The sequence below is a fragment of the Anthonomus grandis genome, chromosome 9 (assembly GCF_022605725.1).
Source record: "Anthonomus grandis grandis chromosome 9, icAntGran1.3, whole genome shotgun sequence".
In the NCBI taxonomy this organism is placed as follows: domain Eukaryota; kingdom Metazoa; phylum Arthropoda; class Insecta; order Coleoptera; family Curculionidae; genus Anthonomus; species Anthonomus grandis.
The window spans coordinates 4,673,120-4,679,617 of record NC_065554.1 but is presented as its reverse complement, the minus strand read 5'-3'; positions in this window follow the sequence as shown (position 1 = coordinate 4,679,617).

Sequence of the window (6,498 nt, the reverse complement as noted above, 5' to 3'; positions counted from 1 at the left end):
AATCACTTCCATTTGGCTTTACCGAAACACAACAGCCAATTTAGTATTGAATGGCCAAAAATACCGGCATATCCTGAAGACATGGTGCCAATTTTGGAAACAAAAATAGCCCATTTTCCAAAGCCTTAATCAATGGGTACTAGAAGATAAGCAGGAATTTTACGTTCACATAATAAATTCCTGGAAAACCAAGAAATCCAAAGCTAAATAATCTGAACCGTCTTAATAGAACTGAAAACCATGGTTTTTTCGATTTTGTTAAAACTTTGTGAGAATAATGTTTTATTTCTATTTTTTATACGTATTATATTATTACTTTAATTTTGATCATATGTATATATTTTGGTGGCTGTTTTTCACAATAAAATTACCATATTAGGGGATTGTATAAAAACCTAAAAAAGTAAATTTGTTTTATAAAATGTGTATTTCTGAAAGGACCTAAGTTAATTTTTTTGAAAAATCTGTCTTATAAAGAAAATCCAAAATTCTACATTAATTTCATTAATTTACACCTTTAACCGAACCATACTAATAAAAAAACGTATAGTCAATTTAAAATATCAAGAGGTTAAAAAACAAACAAAATTTTTCTGTTTTTCTCAAAACTTCTTAATATCACTTAGTCCCTTTAAGAAACTTAAGAAATTGATTCAATTGCAAAATTACCAAATTTTCGGTTCAGGTAAAACCAGACACCAGCCACCAGCAAACAATTTGTTATAAGGCTTTGTCAAATCTGACGTACAGCCGAATACAAGAATTTTTTTTTCGTTTTATCATTCTCACAACCATACATTCAAAGTAAGACACGTTAACATTACTTTTTTATCTAAACTTTTATTTAATATAACGATGAAGTTAAACCAATAACAATTATTATTATCGATTTTTAAAAAAATAATTTTATCATACTTAGAATTTAATTAAACCAATAGCAGTATCTGAAATATTTTCAATTTATTTTCCCATCAAGCCTATCTGGTCCATTTCAACCATTAAACCTATTGTTAGTAAATTCGAGTCCAAAGACATTGCAATAAATAATTGTAAATGTTTAACTCAGAAGATCAAAAATAAATCCGAAAAAAGAGAGAACAGAACTCTTAATATTTTACTAAGTGTGGAAAAATAAAATAAAATTCAATAACTTTTCTAAAAATAATAGAGAATTACATAAAAACATCAATTAACCAAATGTTCAAACAACCCCCCATTAACAGCTAAACAATATCCTAACCGATCATAAAATTCATTTCTAACGTTACTAAGTTGATATTGGGAAATTTTATTACATTCAACATAACGAAATATCGTTTTGTAACTGGTTTAGATTCTCAAATTTTACACTTTTATAAATCACACTTTTTAAATGACCCCACAAAAAGAAGTCATTCGGTGAAAGATCAGGTGATCTGGCTGGCCAAAGTATCCGGTACCGTGGACCAATAATATTGCCGTTAAAAGCATTTTTCAAGCACTCTCTAACCATACGGGCATTATGGGCTAGGCAACCATCCATTTGGTACCAGATCATTTTAACTTCCTGAACAACTTCTTCCAAGGCGGATCCAATTTGATTTTGAAATAAGTCTAAATAGGTTCACAGGTTCTGCTCTAAAACTGTTTCCCACATAATGCCACTTAATTATGGCTATTTTTTCGTCGATTGAATAATTCATACTTGTTTTCAAATATGGACTGTCACTGATTTATTGACACTTTTCCTCACGTCAGTGACAATATTCATTTTACTGGTGCCCGTTTGGTTTTACCTGAACCGAAAATTTGGTAATTTTGCAATTACATTTAATTGAATAATTCAAGATTCGCTTATTAAAATTTTTTGAAACTTTGCACGAGGGTTTACCAGATTGGTCTCTTCAAAAAGTTATCTTACATTTTTTCTGTAAAATGTACAGGGAAGCCAATAATTGACCCCCTTAAAATTTACATAGGATTTCCTATGTTCCGCTCGGCGACGCACCACCCCGTATGTTTAAATAAGCATACCGACTTAATGGTAATTGCAAACGGTTCCTTAACGGCATTACGTTATTTAGAAGAAATTTTAACACCACGCATGATTCCTTTTACGGATAATATGGGAGCAGATTTCATTTTACAACACGATAATACTAAGCCATGTGTGGTTAGGATAACAACAATTTTTTTTAATGACCATAATATTGAATTTATTAAATGGCCGGCTAATACTTCAGATCTCAGTCATATCGAACATCTGTGGGATACATTGAGGTCAAGATTATTGGAGCGGCATCCTATGCAAACCGTCCACCAACTTAAAGAACTTCTTGTTCAAGAATTGGTACAACTACCCCAGGAGTTGATCAGAAATTTGATTGTAAGTTTGTAAGATTGTTGTTGAGTAACTTTGATTAAGAATAAACTTGATTGAGCCTAGTTGTTGTGCTGAAGTTATCAGAGCCAGAGGAGCGCATACTCACTACTACGAATAGTTTTAAGATAGTGCCGTATTAAACGATGGAAAAAATAAAATAATTATTTATTGCCTTATTGAAATTTGATTTTTTCATTCCTAAATAACATATCCGACAGATTTAAGACATTTACAATTTTAACAATATTCCTTCACACATAAAGCAGAAAATGATAACTTTTGCAAAAAAATATTACACAGAAAATTATTTTTGTGGCTCCTTTTTCGTTTTGAGTAGTTTATAATAGAGTTTATTGATATCGGTTTTATAAAAAAATTCAAGTTACAGTTTTTACAAAGGTAAAATAACCAGAACAGGAAAAATACCAAGTACTAAATTTAGTAAAGAAACGCCATGAAATACTATAAATTCAATGTAATTTCTTTAGATCATCCTTCCATATGTCAAAAGATGGTGTATAGAACAAAAAAAACTGTATTCGATTAAATTAGGGATTTTCTTAATACTAGACTTACGAAAATTTGTTCACCAAATAGTTTAAAATCATTTTTACAAAATTATTCTAATACAAGAAATAGTAGCCGGTGAACAGAAAGGAACCCATCGAATTTTTGAAATTAAGAGTATTTGTTAATACCCTTAACAATCAGCAGAAGTATTGGTGTGCATAGTAAGTCTATATCGATAAACAAAAAGTTATAAATCGCTCTTATATAAATTAAGTAATTTAACCCATTAGGGACCAGCATCATTTGATGACGCCAGAAATTAGTGGGGATGAGAGCGCCCGAGTAGGTTGGCGATTGCCGAGGGCTGTCTAACGCATTAGAGCAATGCTTACGCAATATTCTGCAGGTGATATTTACTAGTGTTTGTGTTTACTTGTCCGGCGAAAATCACGTTGTTTCTTAAAGATTTTGACCAGAAAGACCTACTATAGGCCCATAGGTCATATTTCCTTTAGTAGTGGGGGTAAGATACTTTCTTTAGTGTGTTTTACAACCAAAGAGATGTAGAAATATTGTAAAAATATTATGATATTTCTAGTTGATTTTTTTTAGCCGAAAACCTAACCTAAATCTCTGTGTCCTCAAATGAGAACACTGGATTATTATATATTTTTTTTAATTATTTTTAGACTGGCAAAAAATTAATAGACATAGTTTTAAGAACTTAGACGATGCGGTGGAATATCTCTATTCTAACCAAATAGATGCTGATATTGCGCTATTACCTCCCGAAGTGGATGAATTGACGGACGTAGACGATATCGACGATGGTGACTTAGGGGTGATTGATATCCAGGACGTCCCAGGGGTTGTGGAGATACAGGTAGAAGAACAAAGTGATTGGGAATCGAAAGATGATCTACCGCTGTCAAATTTCATAGAAAGGTTGCATGCAGCACTAAATCCTGGACACCAAAATGGACTAAGGAAGAACCCATGTATGAAAATATTGAAGAAGAAGGTTGTGCCGAAGCTTTCCACAAAATAAAAGAAGAATTACAGGAATTAACATTACTACAAATATTTGAGAAGTTTTTTGATGACGATCTTTATAATTTTCTTCAAACAGAGACCATGAGATACGCCCAATAGAAAAATAAACATGATTTTTTTTTGTACCTTCGGAGGGTGCCTTTCGGTGGCAACCAACTTTGATACACTTTTACCAACCACTATTGTACAAAGGTGGAACAAAAAAGAAGGTGGTCGTGTTCCAGTTGCACAACCTCTTTTGATTGCCAACTACAATAAGCATATGAGAGGGGTGGACCACCATGATTGGTTGCTTGAAAAACATCACATATCAGTACGGGGCAAAAAATGGTATTGGTGCCTTTTTACTCGAGTGATAGACATGTCGATCGTAAATAGCTCAATTCTCTATAACATGATCCATACCGGAAAAGAAAAAAAAATCCATAAAAGACTTCAGGATGGATGTGTTTTATTCATACTTAAAGATTGGTCATGGAAGAAGCCTTTGGTCGTCCCTTGAGTTTGTCAAATACGTCTCGGAGTAATGTTACAGAAAACGTAAAATATGATAGCAAGAATCGCTTGGTAGCCAAGAGAGAAAAGCAAAGGAGCTGTAAATTTAACACATGCCAAACTAAACCCCGCTCATTTTGTTCGAAATGTAATGTCACTCTTTGTGTACCTTATTGTTTTAATAATTTTTATAAAAAAAATTAGTTTTTTAATTCATGTTTCATAAACACCACTACATTAGTTGTATCTTGTAATATAAATATGAAGTTTTTGTATTTACTTATTTGTTTTTTTACATATATTATATAAGCCCAACATCCTCATACGAGGACGGTCTATTTTTTGATCCAATGATCAAAAAAATGATCCAAAAATCAAAAAAAAAAGTTGGGCCTTAATGGTTTCAGTGATCTAGCTTAGATAAATTAATTTTATTAAGCTAATGTGACCCGTGCTATAAAGTGATTGAAAAACTATAAGTTTAATGCATGAATATCCGTATAATAATAACTAAATTAATTTCGTACTATTAAAATTGGCCTGCTAACTCGACGCGGAACTCGTTCTTTGTTAGTACTGCAAGGTCACTGATAAGAACTTCGCAGCAAGATCTACTACGCTGTAGCTCGGCCGGAACTGATCTCTCTGCTTTAATATGTCTATTAGCAACTAACAAATTTTTTATTTATTGCGAGAGGTTTAGTAGCAGAACATGTATGGTAGTGTATAGTAATGATATTAAAAAGGACCTTGGAGAATACTGTAGAAGACTTCAGCAGCTAGAAGAAAGAATTTTGGAATTGGAGAGCGAACAGCTTAGCTTAAAAACTAAGCTTAAGCATGTCGAGAAGGCTGAAAAGAGAAATCCAGTGGTGATATTTGGTGTTGAGGAGAAAACAGTAGACGATTTGGAAAAATGAGTTCTGGAGATATTTTCTAAGGTCTTGTTGTTGAACATTAAATCCCAAGATCTAGATAATACATATTGCATTGGTAGTAAGAGCGAAGGCCGACCCAGACCAGTTATTGTAAGGTTTCTGAGATACTGTTAAAAATAGATTTTGCTGAATCTCCGAAAGCTAAAGGGTTCAGGTATTGCTATTACGAACGATTTAACAGTTGAGCAAAAGCAAAATCGGAAAGCCTTATATAAATACTTTAAAATAGCAATAAGCAAGAACTTTGACGCCAAAATATCAAAAAATTACTTGATTGTAGACGAGTATAGTTTCAGTATTACTAAGTTAAGAGAAGCTTCAGCGAAAAATTTTACAGATTTTTTCATAAACAAAAAACAGCTGTTTCCTAGTAATAGTGCTCCATCTACACCAGAAAGACAGAGCAAAACTACATCTACAAAGTCACCAGGCACTGCTTCAAGAGATTCCATCGAGGTTTAATTCAAGAAGCGAAGAAGAGTCTACCAAAGAAATTACCGGAAAGCCAAAAGAAAAAGGGAAAAGGATAGAACATAAAAATCAGGGCTCGCAATTAGTCAATGAACTACCAGACACACTGGAAGAACTAACTCGACGAATTAACAAGTCGAAAAAATTAGTGTGTAAGTCTTATGTATATATCTTTCTCTCGTCGACATTGTAATTATTTATTTTTTTTAACACTATTAGGTTAATACTTTTAATTTGTGTTGTGTTAAATTTATCTTATTTTTACATAGATATAGGTATATTTTAAACATTGGTGTCAGATCCCTGCCTCCTATTCTTTTTTTTGCAGTGGGTATATTATTTTTGTCTTACCGTATAATCTTTGGCCCTGTTACATCCGTTAAAATCCTAAGATTGTCTTTCAATGTACCGTATCTCAATATTCGATTGCTTGTGGCTAATTTTGTTGAGTTGATTACATTTTAAGCACTGATTTCCACATTGTAGGATTATCAGAAAACTGGCTTATGGAAGATTTTGATGTAGGTGTTATTAATATTAATAAGTTTACTTTTATCTCTCAAGATCAATCTTATCGCCGGGGCGGAGGTGTCGCGCTATATAATATTAGAGATGGCATAAAATTTAAAATTCGTGATCGTGTGGATCTTTCATTTGTTGAATTTATGT